Source organism: Callospermophilus lateralis, assembly GCF_048772815.1.
Source record: "Callospermophilus lateralis isolate mCalLat2 chromosome 11 unlocalized genomic scaffold, mCalLat2.hap1 SUPER_11_unloc_3, whole genome shotgun sequence".
Taxonomy (NCBI): Eukaryota; Metazoa; Chordata; class Mammalia; order Rodentia; family Sciuridae; genus Callospermophilus; species Callospermophilus lateralis.
In genome coordinates, this window is record NW_027510155.1 from 6,540,515 (window position 1) to 6,563,329 (window position 22,815).

The window sequence follows — 22,815 nt, forward strand, 5'->3', positions numbered from 1 at the left end:
AGCCATCCAAATTATGGACATAATCTCTCAACAGACTAATATTGGCCTGATTCACATTTTATTTTCTGAATAGATTTGCTACACTTCATTAATTTTCTTCCTGCTCTGCAGGGCTCAGTACTTACTGAATGTGTAGAACCCAGAACCCAGCAGTCTCAGAGGGCCACCTTTCTGTTCATAATAGGGCTGAAAATCTGGATTTTTGTTCAAGAAAAAGCAGTGGATGCCTTAAACATACTTGGCATTATGATGCAATGAGAAACACAATGTGAACAGGTCCCTGCTTTCATGAAACATGCATTCTACTAGGGGAGGGTTTTGTCAGTGACTTCTGTTACAGTTTTTTTTTAATGCTATATTAAGTGCTGTATTGTTCTGTGGCCCCAGTTAGACACTAGCCAGTTCTCCTTTTTGAATCCCTAAAGAAGCACAACATACCCTCAAGGACTTTTCTTATCTGGCACTCACATTCTGGGTGGGAGTGCACCAACTCTAATCACCCCAGGGCCAAATACCAGACAACTAAGAACAGCCCTATGAGGCCTGGGGCCAGGAAAATTATTCAAATTAGCACACTCACAGGAAGTTTAGGAAACCTAGCTCTCCCCCAGGCAGCAAGCTTCCTGCCACAACTCTAGTTTACAGCTACCCTTTCTCCAGGTGTAATTCTTCTGTGGCCCAAGGTAGACCCCTTTTCCTCCTTTGGAGATGCAAGCAAGGAAATTCTATGTTTCATCTACCTAAGTGTTGATATGTTGTGTCCCACAGTCAAAAGAAACTTTAAATCTTACAAAGCAAAGCTTCAGACAAAACTTGTGTTTCCTCTCATTGTTATGAAAACTGCAAGACTTAAAATAGAGGACTAATTGGTGGTGAAAGGAGGAGGAATACCAGTTTATAAGAAAAGAAGAATTCTTTTTTGAAAAAGTTACTTGAGTAACTTAATTTCCCCTCCAAGGACTCTAACATGTTCACGTGGTCTATATATGCCTTTATTAATGCATACTTGTTGAGGATTTACCATGGCCCTGGTGTTATAATATTTTAGGAGATATATAGAAACAGGAAATGTGTGTCCTTCTCTTGAAAAACTCATAGATTAATTAAGAACATGTGACATGTACTTTAAATGATTAACCAGCAAAATCAAGTATATAATAGTGTAACAAGAATAAGAAAACCAGAAAACAAAACAAATATAAAAGAAACAACACCCGATAAAACAAAAACTAAAAACAAAAGCAACAACACACACACACACACCAAAAAAAAAAAAATGCTAAAGAACTAGAGAAATAAATTTGCTTGCAATTTTCAGTAATAGCTAACTTAAAATAATTTTAAAATTTCACTATTTTGTTGTAGAAACGTTTGCATTTTGCTCTTTGCCTTAGTTCATTCTTGCCAGCTCTGAAATCTTTTCTCTGAAGCACACAGGACTTAGCTGTTTCTAACCTTGTTATGAGAAACTCAGATGTTTTGGTGTCATGCAACTTTTGAGTTGAAGCAGGTAACGAGTTTCTCCCAAGGGAAGGATTTTGGAAGATTGTGTTGGCAGCTCACATCAGATGAAACTATTTATTTTAAAACTTAGGTGTGTTTCAAAAAAGGAAAATGGTTTCAGCCTAAATACATTTGCAATACCAACCTTCCTGGTTGGGGAATTGAGTATTCAGCTAATTTACTTTTGATGGGTGGACTTTTGAGTGTTTTAAATGATGGTTGACAGGTATGGAAGTTGGGCTTCTCCATAATGCACTGGTGTGGGTCTTTGGTTTTCAAGGGAACTGACACTTTTCCTGGAGAAATGGGAAGTGGTAGTTGACCAATCCTCTGCCCTTTCTGTAGATCCATTCTCTAATGGCTTCCCATCGTTATTCCTACCAAAACTTTCTTATTAAATATCTACCTTGTGTAATTAAATATCTACCTGTGTAAAAGGATTCCAGCAGCCTCTTCAAGGAATGTCAAACATGTCAACAGAGATAAGGCAAAGACTCTGTATGTAGCAGATTGTGAACATTGCCATAAGAGAGGTGTAAAAGAGGCAAGGAGTGTGAAATTAGGAAATAGGAAGGAGTCACTTCAAACTGGGGGATGAAGGAAAGCTTAACAGAGAAAGTAATACTTGACCTGGGACCTAGGGAACAAGTTTGATTGACAACCTATAACTTGAGGGCTAAATCTATTCCATCCGTCAGTTTTGATAAATAAAATTGCATTGGAACAAAGTCATGCCCATTCATGTAGGGGTTGTCCATTGTTTATGACTGTGTTCATACAAAAAGAGGAGAGTGGGTAATTGTAATGGAGATTGTATAACTCTCAGATATTAAAGCTATTTGCTTGAGGGACTCCACAAATGGCTTCGATGTCAAAATCCACGACTTCAGTTGGCAGATGCTATGGTTTGAATGTGTACACCAAAAGTCCATGGATGGGCACTTGATCCCCAAATTCACATGTTGATACTATTTGGAAGGGGAGCCTTTGGGAGGTAATTAAGTTTAGATGAGGTCATGAGGTTTGTGCTCCCACAATGGCATTTGTAGCTGTATAAGAGGGAGAGAAACCTGAGGTCACATGGCTGCTCTCTCTGTTGTGATGCAGCAAGGAGGCCCTTAGCAAATGCAAATCCTGGATCTTGGACTTCTCAGCCTCCAGATATGGGAGCTGCATAATCTTCAAGTATTTATAATTTCTCATTCTGTTATGTTCTGTTATTGCAACGGAAATGGACTAAGATATAGGCATTCTGGAGATAAAGCCCTTCTGACTCTTGGGACTGCTTGAGTGATGTGATGGCATTGAACTTCAGGACAGTGAGTATTGCAGATGGACTGTAGAGAGAGATGTTATAGGCAAAAAAAAAAAAAATCAGAAGTTCATGTTGTCACCTAAGTAAAAAATAATGAATCTGGATTAGGAACATAGCTGTGATGAAAGAAACAGGATGTATTCACAGGTGTGAATAAAGCACTGGAAGTGTGGAACAAAAAGGGAGAATCAGGACAGCTCTGAGGTTCTGAGTCTTATGACTGAGGCTGTCAACAAACCCTTCTCTGGAAACACATCTGCCTGAACAGGATTTATTGGCTCTTCCTCCCACTCCACCCCAATTAGAAGGAGGGGTAAAACTGGAGCAGCCTCATCCCTGCAGGGCAGTTAGTATTGGAATGAGACGTGGCAAGAAGCTTCATTATGGAGGGAGCAAGATCCAAACCTTTGCTTATGGAAAAATATCAGTTACTCGATAGAAAATCAGGATATATTGTCTCTGTGACAAAAATACTGCACAAATTGCAGGGGTGTCCTTATAATTTAAGTCACTTGGAGGATTACCAGATAGAATACACAATGCCCAGTTAAATTTGAATTTCAGATCAGCAAGGGATAATTGTTTTTGGATAAACATGTCGCCAATATTGCATGGGATGTATTTATACTAAAATTATTTATTATTCAAATTTAAGTAGAAATCATTTCAGATCAAAAATGAATAATTTTAAGAGCATGTCCCAAGTATGAGCTATTTATACTAAAATTTTATCTATTATTTATCTAAAATTCAAATTTAATTGAGTTTTTTGGTTTGTTTATATTTTTGCTAACTCTGAAAATCCTATTTATAGGGTAAGCAACCATTACTTTCATTCTAGGGAAATTTGAACAAGAATTTATGCACCTGCATTTGCTTTCCCACATAGACACAGAGTTGACACCTCTTACCCTTCTGGAGCCCACAACTCAGTGGAGAATGGTTCAGTGAGTATTAGGCCTAAGTATTAGGCATTGCTTCTGAGTGCAGATAGAAGAGAGGCCCAGAAGATGAGGTGAAGGTCCCACTGGTGGTAGATTCATCAGTTAGCTGATGGACTTGAACAGACCAAAGAGGGTCTGAAGTAGAGAGAAGTTGTGAGTTCAGAATGGAAATAGATTCCTTAGAGGAACCTCCTTTCAAAGACCTAATTTGAGAAGGAATTTTCTTAGGACAGATCAACCATCTAACAACCATGCTAGATAAAGGTCCCAGCTTCTACTACCCTGACTCCACTGCAAAGATCTGCCTATCTCAGACTTCTGAATTTTTGCTATGTTGATGCATTAAATGGATGGCAATTACCCACTCCAGTTATCTCATAAGACTGTGTGGTGGTTCATCTTATGTTCAACAGAGTACCCTGTTGTTTTGTCAGGTACTGGTTAAGAGATTGCTGGAAAAGGTATTTTCTTAGATGTGAATAACATTTAAATCAGTAGACTTTGGATAAAGCAGACCACTCTTCATACTGTGAGTGTGCCTAACCCAGTTAGCTGAAGTCCTTAAGAGAAAAGATTGAGGTTACCAGAAGAAGAAGAAATTCTGCCTTTAGATCGTATTTGGACTCGAGACTGCAACACCAACCTCTGCCAGAATTGTTCAGGCTGCTAACCTACCCTGAAGATTTTGGACTTGCCAGCCCTTACAACTTCATTAGCCAATTCTGTCGACTCTCTCTCTTCCTCTTCATTCTCAAGAGACCCCTGATTAATACAGGCTGCCATTCAGATGATCCTGGAGTAGCGCTGACTCCCGTTCCACTCCTCCCTACCCAACCACATTTAGAGTGGGACTGTGTGGAGTTATTACTGTGTTTTGGCAGCACCAGATGCTTGTCCCCAAATTCATACTTGAGTGACAATAAAACTGAGTTTTCAGGTTGCCCACACAGGTCATAAAGTGAGGGGAAGGTGGGACCTGCTTCCTTTGGGTCACCCATCCTCGAGTGGTCATCTGCTGAAATGAATTTCTCCTCATAGCTGCATAAGCATGGCCATGGCCTTGGCATCTCGGGGAGTGAGACTCTGGCCTTTGACCCCAGACATGCCCCAACACAGCAGCCTCAATTCACTTGGCACAGAGTGTGCTCTTAAAATAGTGTGCTTAAGAAGACCATTTCCCCACATTTCTTTTAGTCTTTACTCAGCCGAGAGATGATGCAAACAAAGGCATGCAGGTTTATTTTAAAAGTCCTTGGTGGATGGTGTGTCTGTCTGCTCTCCTCCCAGCTCCCTAGCAACAGCTATATCATCCTTTTATAAATCTCTTCATGGAAATTCCAGCTTTTCTGTGCAGGTCTCTGTCTCTGTTTTCTGTCTCCCAGTATCTTCCCCCCGCCCCTGCCTGTGTCTCTCTATTTCTCTGACTGTGCCCCCCCCCCACCCTGTCTCTGTCTCTCTCTGCATGTTTCTTTCTCTCCGGTGTGATTTCCCACATTAGCCACCGTCCACTTCTTTGATTCCTTCTTGGCAACGAGAGCTACAGCACCATTATGCAGCAAGCAGCCCTGCTTGCCTGCTACCTTAAAATAATAATGTTTCATGGTGACAAATGGATATAGTTAACAATGAAAGTAAAATGCTTAGCAGGCAGGGGTGCGACCGTGTCAGATTTCTCTGCCTGGCAAAAAACAGAGAGCAGCCTGAGAATCTCTAAAGAAAGGAATATGCATGTGGGTAGCTGGCAATGTTTGCCGGGTGGACACTGCCACTCTTTTATTCTTAATTTAGCTTCTGGGGATCTTAGGCTAAGTTCTCAGAGGTAAACAATGGTCATTCTTAATTTACTAAGGCTTTGTCCTTGCCCTAGGAAACTTAAAAAGTAATGGCAGGTATTAAAATCTGGCTTTTCCATTAGCTATTTTCTTTTGATAAAAATTTAAAAACAAACATAAAAGCATTTGAATTAATTGAAAGAATAGAATCCTTTTTGGCTGAAGCTTCTATATTGTGTTGGAAAAGGACCAATTGAAGTTAAAAAAATGAAAGAAAGAATGAAGGGAAAGGAAGAAAGAAAATGGGACTTTTAGCCTTCCTTTCCCTCCTCACTACTAAGAAGGAAAAGAAATCAGCACTGAAGAAATCTAACTGAATGCCGTCTGCGTGCACATGTGTGCACATCTGTGTTTTGCACACTGCCGGTGTGCCCTCCCCCTGGGTGCAGATGGCTACTCCAGGGGTAGCACATGTGGGCTGCAGATGTCTGAAAGTTGGCTAGCTTGTGCACATGGAAAGAGGAAAACAAGCGAGTGAGGTAGAGACCGCACAAGTCTAAATCAAAAGCAACTGTTCCACCATGAGGAAAGCAGGCAGGCCTTGCTCTGTGGACACTCCACTCTTTCTTTGCCGCCCAGACTGATCTTTGAAATAAAATAAAGAAGCGTGGCAGACTAACTAAAACATAGATAAAAATAATATATTTGAGTTTCAGAAAGAAAGAAAGAAAAAACCTGGCATGGCTTAAAAGACACTCATTTCATAACAACACATGTGCAAAGAATTACAATAATTGCAGTGCACACATCGGTAACAGACAGAGTGAACAATGAATATTAAAAACACATTCCTAGAGCGGCCCTGTGGCTTGGCAGCAGTGCACAGTGTGGAGACCTGTGAGGGAGTCAAAGGCCGCTTCTCTGCTGGCAGAGCTGTCAGGGTTTGGCAAGAGGAGGTGGGGCCCCTTGGAGTAGGAGCAGAGAGGAGGGAGGCAGGTGGTAGTGACTGTCACTGTGACTTCTCTCTTTTCCCCTGGCAGAGCTTAGGTGGCTTCAGGAGGGTTCACAGAGGAAGTCAGCCTCAACCCTTTGGGGCTCCAGCTCAGAGCTGAATCAGAGCCAGGCTGTGAAGGAGGAGGGATGGGGATGGAAAACCAAACACCAGAGAACAAATAGGCAGAAGGTAATGCTGGGAACACCCAGCCAGAGTCCTGGATGAAAATCCCAAGTTCTCTCTCAAGGCTGGCCTCCAGCATGACCTAGCATGAGGACTTCACTGCTGCAGAAATATAAACTGGGAAAGTGTTTATGTTCTGTGGGTGAAACACATTGATCTGCCTTTTCCATTTCAATCTTTGTTATGCAGTTGGGGGATGAATTCTCCCAGTGGTGTGTTCCAGAACCTTCAAAGGCATATTAACCAAACATTACAGATACATAATGATCTTTTCACAGTGAATCTCTTTCATTGTCAGCAAAGACAAAGGCCCTTCTCTTAAGTACAGCTTTGGCTCTGAATGTTCAGCTTTTGCCTCTTGTCATTGGCAAGAAATTGATTCTTCAATCCTTGCAACTTTGGCAATGATAATGGACAGAGGGTGGGAATCTCTAACCAAAGAGAGTGTTTCACACACTGGGAATTGAGGTGTGAGGATTCTTAAGCTGCAGGCCATGAACATTCAAGGGTTGGTAAGGTAGAATTCAGGGAGCTCTATAAACTCAAATGGGAAAAAATTACCTCTTTAATTTTGCTCATGTCTGAAATTTAGCATTCCCTTAACTGAAAGTGTAGGAAACAAGCCACATCATGCTAGTAATTCTTTTGACTTTGTCACCAGTATAAGTCATGGGTATTCTAATGTCACTTCACTGCTGTTTCAGATATTTATGATGATTATACTCAACACTACTTTGAAGTTATAATAATTATTAGGCCTGCTACAAGATCTTGTTATTTTGAGCATAACAAGAAGTATCATCAAAATAAAACATTTTGATGACTGTTTCAATATAATGGATTTCCTTTGACATCTTAGATACTGTATTTTATTCTTAAAAAAAAAAAAGATTACTTTGAGGAGGAGTGTGCAGACCACATGGCCATATTGCTGGTGGATTTAAGGCACACATGGCATTCTCCAGACCAGGGAGAAATCCAGACTCTAGAGCAGTCATGAGATGCTGAGTCCTACACAGAGAATTCCACAGTGGTCTGGCTCCATGTGTCTCTACACATGGGTGAGAGAACGCAAAGCAAACATGTGCCTCCAGACACAACTCCAGGGCCTTAACAAAGCAACTTCTTACTAGTCTACTCCTTAGATATATCCAGCAAATATTAGCATTCACCAAAATGAACTTTGAATTTTCTCAATCATTTGCAGCAGAACTTCAAAATCGTTTTATTTTAAAAAAAATAACAAGAAGAAGAACCCCTCCAACAACCAGTTTCTCCAGATGGCCAAGAATGTGTGCCGCTAAATCACAGCTGATAAGAATGGCTAAGGGCTGATGAATGGATTTGACAGTTGCTGCATCCAGTAGAAAGAAAGAACATCTGTAAGAGGGATGATGAGAGAATCAAAATTATGGGGTGACATCTCTTAAATCAAGGAGTCAGTTATGAGAACTGACATCCATATCTCCACTTGCCCTAAGGATAAATGAGAGGAGTGGTTAAGATTTGGAAGTGATGATTTATTATATTAGCCAGAACCTGAAATTCTGCAGAAAATATGAAAAATATTAGCAATCTTCACGGGCAACCTCAAAATAAAAAGTTTGGAAAGAAACTGAGTATTTTTACTAGAGTTTCTAATATAGCTATGTAGGAAAGTCAGGAGAGAGGGAGAGGGAGACGGAGAGAGGGAGAAAGAAATGTTTGATAAGATCCAGATCAGTAATATATCAGATAGTACATTAGTTTTTTATACATTTATTTATGTCATGTAATACTTTCAAGATTTTGATAATGTATTATTAACCCGAATCTTTCAGATGGGGGCACCGAAGCTCAGAGAATGAAACAAGTTGACTAAGGTCACAGGATAGTCAGTGGGATTTAAACTCAAGTTTTTTGACCCCCCCCCGGGTCACTTATCCCATGATTTTAATCATAAAAAAATTATAAAAATCTCTGAATCATTATAATTCAAGAAGTAGTTACAGGACTGAAGGATCAAATTTTAAGTTAAGAACATAAATAGCAGTGTGGTAACAGGTTACTACATATTGTTAAAAGTGATATTATGATTTCAAATAAAATTGTTTCTCATATGTATGTAGAAAGCAAATGAACTTTGTCCCTCATTTAATCATTAAACAAATATAAAAGCAGCACTTGGAGTCAAATAGCTCCTTGACAATCTACCCATTTGTCAACACAGTCCTCCCTATGCCTGTTGTCTAACATAGAACTCTCATTTCCATTCCCTGTTTATAGGAAATAGGCGAATCCACCTGTGCACGAGAATGACCAAATTTCACTCTGTTCAAATTGTGTTTCTGCATCAATGCTATCTCTTACCTACTGCATCTATAGGGAACCTAGGGTTAGGGTAGCTACTATCAAAAATTGTGAAGAAAGCAACAAAAGCAAATATCATGTTCATGCCAATGAAGAGCACTTCACCATCCATGTGCCTCCTCTCATTTCAAGCAAAACCATAATGAGCCAGGGAACATATTTTAGGTCCTTCTCGAAAGCATTTCTCTCCCCCATATCACAAGATATTGTGGCCTGCAAGCTACAGACATCAGATGATACTTTGGGGTCATCTCAAAGGCCTTGTCCAGTCCTAACTTTCCATGATTCCAGAAGGTTTAACAATTGTAAAGACAGAAAAGCCTCCGAGGGTGTCTTTCATAATGTGCTGTAGCCATCAGAATGCAAAGGGTTCTTGATTTAAGTTTGCTTATGTGAGACTACCCCTGAGCATTTCATGCTGCAGGAGTTATTCATTCAGTTTGAATAACTGGGGCAAGTTCTAGGATTTCAAAGACTAAGTAAATAACCTATGATCAGAAAATTCAATTTGTTCTTGAGGTGGAGAAAGGCATCCTGCCATTAAGCAGTCAGATGGAAAACATGCAAACCACAGTTTGTAGAACAGAAAAAGAACATTGAAAGCCCTTGCCCAGAAACACAGACAGTGCAGGAAACATACTCAGCAGAGCCAGCATGTCTATTGTAATTGTAGGAAGAAGGAATCTCAATCCCAATGAAATTGCAAGTCAAGTAACCAAGCACATCACTCCCAGACCACCCCCTCCAGTGGGGAGCACAGGGGAGCCTATGGGATTCACTCATGCAGAGAAGGGATTGGAAAAGATTCTGGTGGAGCTAAATGCTCTCTGGGTCAACACAGCTATTGTGGCAAATAGCAGTGATAGGCAAATATGGTGTGTGATTTGATAAGGCCACTTCTTCATTCGGAGGAAAAAAGAAATAAATTTGAGGCGGCTGCTTCTCCTCTCTTGGCAGCGTCCCGGGCGCCAGCCACTGCGCGCGGAGCAAGCCAGAGAGAGGGCGCGAGCGGCGGCGCTGCCTGCACCCTGCGGCCTCTGGCAAGCCGGGAACCAGTGCGCGTGCGCGGCGGCGGCCTCCGCGGCAACCAGGGAGCGGACAGGCGGGCGATGGAGCGGTGCGGGGCGCGAGGCGAGGCCGGGCCTAGAGCGACATGGGGGACCGTGAGCAGCTGCTGCAGCGGGCGCGGCTGGCCGAACAGGCGGAGCGCTATGACGACATAGCCTCCGCCATGAAGGCGGTGACAGAGCTGAATGAAACTCTCTCCAATGAAGATCGAAATCTCCTCTCAGTGGCCTATAAGAATGTGGTTGGTGCCCGGCGATCTTCTTGGAGGGTCATTAGCAGCATTGAGCAGAAAACCATGTCTGATGGAAATGAAAAGAAATTGGAGAAAGTTAAAGCTTACCGGGAGAAGATTGAGAAGGAGCTGGAGACAGCGTGCAATGATGTCTTGGCTCTGCTTGACAAGTTCCTCATCAAGAACTGCAATGATTTCCAGTATGAGAGCAAGGTGTTTTACCTGAAAATGAAAGGTGATTACTACCGCTATTTGGCAGAAGTGGCTTCTGGGGAGAAGAAAAACAGTGTGGTAGAAGCTTCCGAGGCAGCCTACAAGGAGGCCTTTGAAATCAGCAAAGAGCACATGCAGCCAACACATCCCATTTGGCTGGGCCTGGCTCTCAACTTCTCTGAGTTCTACTACGAGATCCAGAATGCACCTGAGCAGGCCTGCCTCTTAGCTAAACAAGCCTTCGATGATGCCATAGCTGAGCTGGGCACATTAAATGAGGATTCCTCTAAGGACTCCACACTCATCATGCAGTTGCTTCGAGACAACCTCACCCTCTGGACAAGTGACCAGCAGGATGAAGAAGCAGGAGAAGGCAACTGAAGATCCTTCAGATCCCTGGCCCTTCCTTCACCCACCATTCCCATCATCACCAATTCTTCCTTGCCACAGTCACTAAATATCTAGTGCTAAACCTATCTGTATTGGCAGCACAGCTACTCAGATCTGCTCTCCTGTCTCTTGGGAAGCAGTTTCAGATAAATCATCATGGGCATTGCTGGACTGATGGTTGCTTGGAGCCTACAGGAGCTCCCTTTTTGAATTGTGCAAAGAAGTGTGTTCTGAATGAGGCATTTAACTATGCCTATTAATCTATGGAAAATCTAGGCAAAAGTAATTGGGGAGTTTAGAGAGGAGAATTAGCCAACACAGGCTATGGTTGATATTTAAAACAAGCTGATAGTGTTTTGTTAAGCAGTACATCTTGTGCATGCAAAAATGAATTCAGCCCTTTCACCTCTCTCTTCAGCTAGTGGAAAACTGTTAAAGAAAGCTGATACAGAGAGACAACTTGCTCCTTTCCATCAGCTTTATAATAAACTTTGATGTGAGGTTTCAGTAGCACCTTGTTTTGCCTCTTTAAATTATGATGTACACAAACCTTTTAAACGCAATGCATCTAAAGTTTTGATATGTGTAACTTTTTCTTTTTTCTTTTTTTTGGTTGCAATTGTTTAAGAATCATGGATTTATTTTTTGTAACTCTGGCAGTTGTCCTTGTGTATCTTGACAGCACCATGTGTGTCAGCCCATGTCAATCAAGACAGGTGATTATGAAATCCCAGACCTAAAATAAATGTTTTGAAATTCAAAGGGTAAATAAATGCTGCTTTGGGGATATTAAAAAAAAGAAATAAATTTCTCTGAAAATAGAAGGAAAAGCTCATGATAAGCACAAATTAATTATTGTAAAGGATCTTGGAGAATTGCTGTGAATGGGGTGACAAAAATTACCTATATTTCCAAAATTGGATTATTACTAGTACAAAATCTGACTGTCTTTTTGTTCAGGGGTGCCCTCTTTTCCACATCAAAGAAATTGTGATGTATAAAATCAGACCCCACAGTGCTTATATTGTCTTGGGATCTACTGCACTGTTGGAGTAGTATAACCAGGGTTATTGCTATCTAGCCTATTTGCCACTTTTGTGCAATTTTGAAAAAGATCTTCCCCTTTTTCTAGTGGATGCAGTCCACACCAGAACACGCATTTTGGTAAGCAGAACTTGGGCTGGATTTCAGCCCCACTCTTACCCTCAGCTGGGAAGACCTGGTGTCACTAAGGGGTGGGTTTTGCTCGGTATTCAGATCCATCATACATCAAGGAGTACAACAGATGCTCCTAGTGCCTGGCTATATCCCCTTACTCACTCCAGAGGTCACCTGCAGCTTCACCTTTATGTGTAAGCCAGGACTTCTCACCTCAACCTTCTTTCCTCTCTGCTTGAGGACTTTTTATCACTTTAGGAGCATATTGATGGACTCAGAGATTAATGCCCAGGAATAGTCTTCAACCAAAGAAGAGTAAGTAATCTCCAGTCTCTTTGCCTCTGGATGGGTCCATCTTAGTTGATATTAGTTGCCTGCATGGTGTCCCATAGGGTCCTCAGCAGGATGGAGCCTCAGTTGCCCAGAGTGGTCATCCACTCATTAACACACCCTCTTTTGATTTTCTTTTCTTCCCTTCCTTTGACTGAATTCACAACCCCAAACGTGATGGTGTTAAGAGTGAGACTTTTGCAAGATAAAAAGGTTCTGGAATGGGATTAGCACCCTTATCAAAATGACTAAAGAAAGCTCTCTTCCCCTCTTTTTCCCCATATAAGGACACAGCAAGATATCAGCAGACTATAACTCAGAAGAGTCAAACTTGACCACGATGACATCTTAATCCCAGAGATGAGACTCCAAAGCTGAGAGAAGTAAATTCTTGTTGTTTGTAAGCGACTTGGTCTATGGTATTTTGTTACAACAGTCTGAACAGACTAGAATCCTTCCTTACTCCTTCTTCATATGTACTATGAAGTCCTTACATACAAATTCTTGTCTCAGTGTCTGATTTTGAGGAAACAAAATGAAGACACTGGGCTTCCTTGCTGCTAGAATTCTAACACTTGGCTTGATGTACAGCATTTGGAGTTTTAAATCTAATTTGGTCAGGATGTGAATTTCTTCATGAGTCGAAGTACTATTTCACAAGACAGATAACATCAAGAAAGGAGCAAATCACACCATACAAGGAGAAGTGGAGTGTTCACTCAGAGAACTTACAATGGGAAAAGAACATTTCTATGACTGTATTAAAGAGAATGTACTTAAAGAAAAAGCAAACTGTAGTTCTGCAGTTAGCAGAGGGGAAGAGGAGGGAGAAAACTGAGTGTCCGTGCTTGTTAACATCTATGCAGTATGTTCAGGTTTAGTGTGATCATCTTGCTTGTGAGGTAGGAGGATTGAATGAGGGATGGGAAAGAGATTATTTCTTTGACCCTCACTGCAGGAGCTTGCTGGATGCTGCCTAGAAAGAGAAGTAAATGTTTATGAGCAGAAGCACAGCATGGCACAGTTGCTGTTCATCTGTCCATTGAGTTTTAAAGTTAGGCATCCACGGAGCTCTACATTGACATATGCTCCACATATGACATAACTCTGTGGGAACCAACAGTACACAAGCCCTGTTCTTAAAGAAATTGCAATCTGATAGAGGACACAAGACATACCAAGACAGTTGGCACAAGTAAAACCTGCCTCCAAATTCAAGATATTTAAGACTCTAAGCATTTTCAGAACAGGATTGCATTTTTTTAACACATGTATATGGCCTACAAGAAGTGCCATGAACACAGCTGGAGCTCATAGGTGGTGTTTGAATTACCCAAGGAAGAATTTTATTCTGTAACATAAAGTTCCTTGGAAAAAGAGAGAAGACACGAACTCATTGTGAATAGGGTAATAAGGAAAGGCTATATGGAAGAGGTGACTTTGAAGCTGATTGACAGTTTCACAGTAAAACATACCCAAGTAAAATGGGTTCTATGAAGTTCCCCTTTGCTTGTCAGTAGAGATCTGGGCTCCAGTGTGGAGAAATGTCCTTTCCCCCATCGGTGGTAGTATCCCAGGGATGCATATTCAGTTCTGACTTATTAATATATATTTTTAATGGTTTACTCTTGAAATAAAATCTCAGCCTTTCCTTCTCTTGACATCAATGGAGAGGTTTAATTTCACAGCTTTCTCTGCAGCAAAGGGACCAATGTTAGTTTATACTTCCTTGTTTTTCAGAGACATGCTTATAAGCACAGCACATATTTGAAGATAGGAAAGAAAAAAATGAGAAAATGAATGCTATTTGGGAGAACTGAGCCTCCCAAAGAGAAAACAAGAGGCTGCTAAGTAGATTTGTGTTTTAACTTGTAATCCTTCTTGCTCCCAGCTTGTAGCCACCTCACTCCTTCACACCCTATCTTGATTTTCCTCTGTCAGGGATAATAACAATGCCCTCAGGGATGCTTCATGTATGTCAGGGGAACAGCAGCAAGAGTTTATGTGGAAGACCTTTACTTAGGGAAACCCTTTGACAGGCAGGGTTCCTCCAGTGATCAGAAGGTACAGAAAATAGCTTTTCATTAACTGGTGAGCCCTATGAAATTGCCATTTTTGTGGGTCAGCAAATGGTTGATTAGCAGCAATTTTACATGGTTCAAGCCAATAATTTTGTAGGACAACTGACCTGTCCCCCAGGAACATAAAATAAATCTTGAAGGTTTTCATTTATTTCCTCTTTCCTCTTCCCTGATTTTAATTGCATCATGTCTCCATAGTAGATGTGCTGCATGCAAACTCTTAGTGATCTGCAGAGGTCACCACAGAAAGAGTAGACTGATTCTCAATCCATGAGATGGATCATAGACCATGCATATTCTTGGATCTGTCTCATGGTCATACCTCTCTGAACCCTTCCCCGTGGTGCTGCCAGAAAGTTCCAAGTTTCTGCTCCTCTGGGATCAGTCATCTTCTCCTCTCTGGCCCTTCCCTCTAGATCAGGAAGATCCTTTAATTTTGGTCTTTTCCTAAGCTTTTCCAAAACAACTCTGCTTCCGTCTATAAACTTCCCTTTCCTTTATTTCTCCAGTGAATTTACTGTGTTCTAAAACTTTGTGTCTTTGGAAAGCAAAAGCCAGAAGTTCTTGGAGGTTTTCTACTTTCTGATTATAATACAAACTTCCCCTGGGGCAAGGTAAAGCAGAGCCTACTTAAATGGGACAAGCGCAGTGGGAGGGAAAAGTGGAGGAAAGACATAATTACCATCACAAAATATTTAGCCACAAGGAAAATATATGGTAAAGTGGTAGAGTTAGAAATGTACAAGGACATCATATTCTTAATAATTTTGTTCAGGCTGGACTTTAATTCTTCTGATGTTGTAGAGTATTTAAGACCCAAAGAAGAATTCATGGCATCATTTTGCTCCAGACCTTCCTCCTCAGGGGAAGCAAATTAGCACAGCCCCCCTCCCTCGAAGGATACAGGGCTGATGTATGTTTGTGAGGTGGATTTGGGTTGATTCCTACTCTGTCTGAACTGGTTTAGTACAAATAATCCTAATAAAAGCACAGGAATCATTTCCAGACACTGAGGATGAGAGTAGGACAGGCCAAAGGAACTTCCTCTCTCAGCCCTAAGCTTATAGCTCCTCTTTGCATTTTTTTTCCTCCTGAAGCCATTCAAAATTTTTGTTTCAAGCCAGCTTCAGGCTCTTTGCCACCTATTCACACGTGGGTGGCACTGGTTTTTGTTTAAAATAAAACTTTTTTTTTTTTTGCTTGACTTTCTGTTTGCCTAGTTACCGAGGTGATCGACTCGGCTATTTTGAAAGCTACTTTTCAGAAGCCTTACATTTTCTACGCACCACTGACAGCAAATATTTCATGCCTGAGTCAGAGAGCCGAGGTCTTTGTTGAGGTCACCATGTGCTGCCTTGACTCCATGGTGTCCTCGAGATACTGCCAAAGAGGCCGCACACCTGGTGAGCTGGAGGACATGTCACCCTTTAGAAGAACACATCTGTTCAAGAGTGGCAGTGCCAGCCGGGGCCTTGAGACAGGCTGAACAAAGGCAGACTTGGGGATGATCTAGAGATGACAGTGAGCAACAAACACTAAAGGCCTGGCTGACACACACTGCCCCAGAGTTTTCTATTAAACCCTGTTGTTTTCCAACAACTTTGAAAAAGAGATGCAAGGGCCACCCAGGAGGAATATATCTCAATGAGAAAAACCATTGTGCCAGATAAGAAATGAAAATGAGATATAACACTAAAGATGGACTAAAGTATCCTGTGGTGTCAGCAAGTAAAAAAATGTTTATGGATGAATTATTATTTGGGGACAAGAGTTTGAATGCCAAGTGGAGGGAAACAAAACTGTTGTTTACTGAGTGAAGACCCATTCTCTCATTAGTTCCTCAGTGTGTAAAAGGAGATTCCTGACTTCTCATGTGGAAAGAAATGGGGGCAGGCTTAGGCTTGTTGAGGGGGCTGAGATGTGAGCAGATGAAACCCAAACCAACAGTGGCAAGGATGAAAGGCTCCTAAATGGCCTCAGAAAGACGTGGGATGTGGTCCCATGTACTCTCTCTCACCATATAATCCAGCATGAATTTTCTTCTGCTCTGGGCAAAAAGTAGTACAGGTTGAAAGACAGCAGTGAATGGCCGCTTTGCTTCATGACTGTGGCCATGAGAGGTGCTGAAAAACCAAAGGAAAATCTTTTATTGATATTGATTCAGTTCCACAATTATATAATTGTCAAATTTGAGACCTTACAGTTAGCAAGTTTCTCCACTTATAGGAAAAAACAATGTTACTTGAAAGGAATTTAACTTTTTTTTTCCTCAAGAGCTATTTTTAATATTATTATTATTATTATTATTATTGATACTGGAGATTGAACGCAAGGGCACTTAACCACTGAGCCACATCCCCAGCCCTTTTTATTTTTTATTTAGAAACACGGTCTCACTAGGTTGCTTATAGCCTCATGCTAAGTTGCTGAGGTTGGCATTAAACCTGTGATCTTCCTGCTTCAGCCTCCTGAGACACTGGGATTACACTGCACCAGGCTTCCAAGAGCTTTTAAGGAAATATTTTTTCATGACCTCAGATATTCTGGGGCCAGTGAATAGAGCTTACTTACTGTCCAAAGATGGTGGAATGGTTTTCCAATCACACTATCCCAGGTAGGGCATAATTATTAACACTGCCTCACAGCAGATAAACTGATCAGAAGGGTAGGAGGAACTTGTCTCTAGGCCTGGGAAAGAACAAGAAGGCTGGATGCCCACAACCAAGCACAGAGCACAGATCTGTGCTTCAGTCCTTTCCCATCTCTTCTCACCTTGACATACCATTGGAATTTTGAACAAAGACTGACAGGTACTGAAACTGTCTTGGGGAAGATTAGCCTCAGACATTGATAAGGCATCATAGGAATGCAGCTGCTTACTATGGAAAGAGCATGACCCTGCAAAGAAAGAAAATGAATAATTGTGAAAAGAATATTTTTATACACAATATGAAACTAGAGACTTTTTCTAAGTTCATTTCTTTCTTTCTTTCTTTCTTTTTTGTGCAAAAACGACAGCTAGTCATATGCATCAAAGTTCTGGCTGGACTAGAAGTATATACCTGAGAAATGGCCACTGACAGGTCAGCCTCCTCTCATGGCTTGTCCCCTTCCCACACAGATCAGTTCCCAAACCAGTGCTTTGGTAGCACAATGGAAGAGTGGGAAGAGTCCCGAGTTTGCAAGCTGTGCTTATAACCACATTATGTTCTCTATCACGAAGGGACTTTGTGGCCTTGGAAAAATCGTTCAACCTTTTTTGCACCTTGGTGATCTTCTCAGTGAAAGGGGGTGCTCCTACTTTCCAAATGCTAATGGTTTGTTGTGAGGGTCAACAAGAAAAGACAAAGGGAAGAATGTCCAGGGAGAACTGAAAAGTACTGTGCACACCTGTGAGTTCTGTAAAACCAAGCTGTAAGGTGGGTGTTCTTTAGAACATGGCTTCCCTGCATAAAAGATCCCACTAACCACAAATATAAAGCCACAAGTGATGACATGTTTAAGAACTACTGAAGAGTGCGTGCATTTCTACTCTCTGAGGGGCCTCCTGGTGAACATTTGATTCCTTTCAGCTTTCTCGAGGAGGGACCACATTTTCCTGAATTCTGCCATTTTTCCTCATAAAAAGTCCCCTCCCCCTCTTTATGCAACATGTGGTGATATGAAGGACAGTGAGGGTTTGACTTTGCGGTCCCTCTGGATATATTCCCCAAATTAAGATTTTATAATTACTTTCATCAAAGGTATGTTGTCAGAGGCAAGCAAGACAAAGTACTGGATTTCCATCGAGAACTGGCAAAATTTCATAAATCCCAAGCCCTGAATTCTTCAGATTTCAGAGTCTGTAGATCAATTTCAGTAAAACAAAGATGCTAAAGAGGGGGGAAAACTGTATCACCTTGAAACCATTTTGTATTATGCTGAACTAATACAGAGAACTTTCCCCTGTCCCACCACTTAAGACTTAACATTCTTTGCCCTTGTGCCAAATTTAGGGTTTGGGGCCAGGGGGTGTAGGTGGCAGGGAAATGTATATTTTTTTTTTATATTCACTCAAGACTCTATTTCAATTTTTATTACAGGCCCCTGAACTCCCTAGGCAGGAAGAAATTTTGAATGAACTCTGCTTTTAGTGACCAGGAGTGGAGACATAAAAGAAGCTTTTCAGCCTCTCTGGTTACAGAGATAAGTACAAAGGGTAACTGGCATTAAGTCTGTAGTAATAGCTGCTATAAGTACTGACCATGATTTGAATCTCTTGATAACTGATTCTGGGGAGGCTGGAATATTTATCAAGCCATTAGGAGAAGCTGTTTCTTGCTGATAAGATGCCTACAACTGATGAGGTCCACCTGAAGACAGGAACCAGGCTGGGCTGGATTTACAGCCATTTGTAGAGAGAGCAAAAAAAAAGTGTTCTCCTTAAGTACAGCACGAGAGATTCATCAGCAAAATTATGCAATCTGTCACCTGGGGCAAGCCTATGGAATCCTAACGAAGCAGAGTTGGAGGGCACCCTCACATAGAAGGTGACTGGATACCACACTCTGACTTGTCCACCAAGTCACAATTTCACTGATTTGGAGGCTGAGTGAGTAGGGAGGAAATGGGATGAATGAGATGGAAAAGCTATTAATCTGTGGATCTCACCTTTCAGAAACACTGAATTATAAGGTGACAGATGTATGATTATCCTGGGCTTAAAAAACAACAACAAAAACAACAAAATCACCCATTTTATACAAACCGAGGGCCTTAGTGTGGGTTATTACTATAGCAGAAGAAGCTGTCGTGCAGAAAACATTAAAGTTAAAGACAAACTGTAATAAAGCAGTTCTTACATTTTAGTTTCCCTCTTTGTAAAGTTTATATCTGGGTGTAACCTTGGTACCAGCTTTTATACTTCAGGGTTTTTTTTTCTTTTTCTTTTTCCATTTCTTTTTCTCTTTCTATATTTTGCTTTAAAGAAAACAAATTGACAATCTCATACTTAAAATTATGCATTTAGTTGGCTTTAAAAATTGGAACTTGTTTTTCTAGATCGATTCTATTTTTAAAAATAAAACCTGGGCTGAGAGGAGGCTACGCTGACATACCTGCTGGGTGGACTCTCCTGCAAGCCTCTAGGCCATCACCCTGAATGTTTTTAAGGAAACAATATCATTTTTACCTTCTCAGTTAGTTTTCGAAAGCATACAGGTTTGCTTTTAATGAGGAAGATAACTTTCCCTTCTTTCTAGGCTCAGACTGTTCATTGCCCAATATTTGCCTACAGGCTACTCATGAGACGTAAGTTTATGGAGGATTGCCTGGAAGACATGCAGTTAGTTTATTTGACTGAATATGCTATATTTTTATCTCTGGATCAAACCAAGCCATCAGAGAAATGGTTATTTGCATCTTACTGGCTTTTGTTACTCTCGAAGAAAAATCGTTTTTACTGAGTTTTTCAATTCACGTCTGGTCCTTGCAATGTTCGGCTTTCGGTCGGCTGTGAAGACTTCCTTAATAAATAGCTCTATGTAATTTGCTGCTGTCAGACTGGCGGTGGAAGGCGTCATCTCTTGCCTCTCCCCTCTGTTCCAAGAAACCTCTGTTTTAGAAGGAGATGAACTCAGTTCTTCCCAGCTGGGTAAAGTGTGTGTGGTGTGTGTGTATGTGTGTGTGTGCATGTGTGTGTGTGCATGTGTGTGTGTGTGTGTGTGTGTGTGTGTGTGCAGGGTGGTGGTGGTTCCCTGCTTACCTTTGGTTTCATCCACAAAGACCCATAGCCCCTCTGGTGGCCCCTTGAGCCTGTGTGGTGACTAGTGCTTACTCTCTCTCTTTTCATCTTGTTGGCCACACAGTAATAGCATGGTTGTTAACAACACAGACTCTGGAGCCAGACAGCTTGGGTCTAATGTTAGTATAGCAAACCATTGATCAAGTAAGTGAATGAATTTTTTAAGGATGGGCCACCTCTTGAGGCTGTATTGTTTGGGGCAAGTTTCTTAAGCTCTCTATGCTTCAATTTTATAATCTCTCAAATAGAGATAATATTAATATCTGTGTCCTAGAATCAGGATGAGGAGTTTAAAAATGTAAAGTGCTTAGGAAAATTCTTGGTACAGAATAAATTCTATATAAATGTTAGTTATTATTCTTATTAGCAGATTGGTTTCTTCAAAAAAAATCTTTTATTACATGGATTGGAATCAGCCACCTCAAATTATTTTGGGAAAGGAAAGGAAAAAATAATTCTAGAATGTGAAAATTAAAATGTAGGATCAAAGGGACTTCAATTAAACTCAAATAATATGCTAATTTCTACTTTAATTATCTGAATGTTTGGGTAAAACTGCTTCTTTACCTGGATTGTTCTGGATGACTATGGCCATCTCTCTACCTCTTGTATTTCTCTCTTAAACACTGAGCTCAGAGGTAAAACAACTGAAGCCAAGTATGGCTTAAGTGAATGTTAGGACTGATTTTAAGAATAATTTAATCCTTGGTTGCCACTCCTGGAGCATTTTCCTTTCCATTTTACTTTAAATGTATGTAACCCAAGTGCTTTTGGCATCTTCAAAATGTCAGTGAGATCCACAACAAAACCATATTCTGATTCAAACTCCAGTTCTTGCTGTTCTGCCACTCTCCTGGTAGCCCGTGAATAAAGGACCATTGGCAATGTACCAGGATCCCGGCTCTGAGCAGCAGCCTGGGAGGCCCTTCTCCTGTACCCCAGCCAGGTGGCTGTGCCCTGACAGAGAATCCTGGCTCCCAGAGGGCTGGGCTTTGCTTCAGAAGCAGCAGAAGCCAAAGAGAAAAATGGTTCTGTTCCAATGTGCCTTGTCCCTGCCCGGTTCAGTGTCTTCCTCCAGCACAGAAATTTCAGGCACTAGCTTCTCAGTGTGGGGCTTGCTTTAGAGCCTAGACCTTATGCTGGGGCTAAGCAGATAAAATATTAAGCACCAGTGCACTCCTAGAATCATTAGCACTGAATTCACAGGTAATGAATTTGACCCGAGGCTATCTGGGGCCTATTGCTTTTATTTCCCACCCACAGCATACACCTTTCAGTAATGAACTCTCACTGCACATGTTGGGGGTACACATACTGTGTCCTCAGAAGGCTTGGAAAGTCTCTTCTACCAGACACTGCAGCCCTGGGGGCTCCAAACCCTCTGCCAGGAGCTGAGAGGAAGAAAAGACAATGACATTCCTGTCTTGTTTCACTGATGTGAAAACTCTACTTCTTAAGCCAAACTACTAATTTGAAACGATTTGGAGGTTTTAAAAAAAAAATCTATGAAAATGGATTAAAGTTAAGTGGTACACCTTCCCCCCTTTCCATAATTATTTTAAATTGCTTCATTAATTGACCAACATCATCTTCTTCCATTGATCCTGGGAGGCTGGTAGCTTTGGTCTCATCATCTCTGATCACCCAATAGAGCAGTCAAGTCTTAGAGAGGAGAGAATCAAATCTCAAGCAAATAGAGACAGGTTTTGAAAGTGGTCTCACATGCTGGGCCTGGTGTTGAAGCTTCCAAGTTTTTCTTGTTGTCTGAACTTGGTCTAAACTGATAAAGTGGGGAATGGCAATCCCCAGCATCCCTCCCCAGAAAGAAATTAAGTGGGGAGTGATAAATTTACTTTGCATAGGAGCTACCCAAATATTTTTAACAAAAGGGAGAAGCACATTTCCAGTCAAGAGAAAGTATCAGCTAGTTGGATAAGTTTTGTAGCCCAAAGTAGATTGTGGAGCTGCAAGACTTTGGAATGGAGCAAATTCCATTCATTAAACTGTCAAAGAAACTTTGTTTCATGTATAATTGTGATCACAGTCCTGGGGGGGGGTGGCGTTATAATATCAGACTTTTGCTCATTGCATTTTGGAATATAAAAATTACACAGTTTAAATATAAGGTATTATTTGAAACTTGTTTTTCTGTACTGGACTCCTGAAGTCAGCTATGAGTTATTTCCTGTCTGGCATTTATGAAGGCTCTATTGGTCTTTTAATACAATGCTCTGAATCATAGTGAGAGATTGTAGAGATTGTGTTCAGGAAATTATCTTCAAATATGCAAAAGAGTAAGTTAGTGTGGGATAAGCTTGACTATCTGATCTTTAAATCCAGAAGAACGCTGCAAGAAAATAGAATAAGAGGTTAGTATGGGGAGAGAAAATAATTCTAATCTAATGTACTGCAATGATAAATCTATTCAAGGATGAATATGTTATGGCTAAATGCTGAGCTGTGGCTAATGTAGTATTGCATATCTCTGAACAAGTTAGTGA

General features: G+C 41.1%; 1 pseudogene; it reads left to right on the plus strand.

The window, feature by feature from the left end:
• Positions 1-10,213: 10,213 nt before the first annotated feature.
• On the plus strand, positions 10,214-11,129 carry LOC143386008 (14-3-3 protein eta pseudogene; annotated as a pseudogene).
• The last annotated feature ends 11,686 nt before the right edge of the window (positions 11,130-22,815 follow it).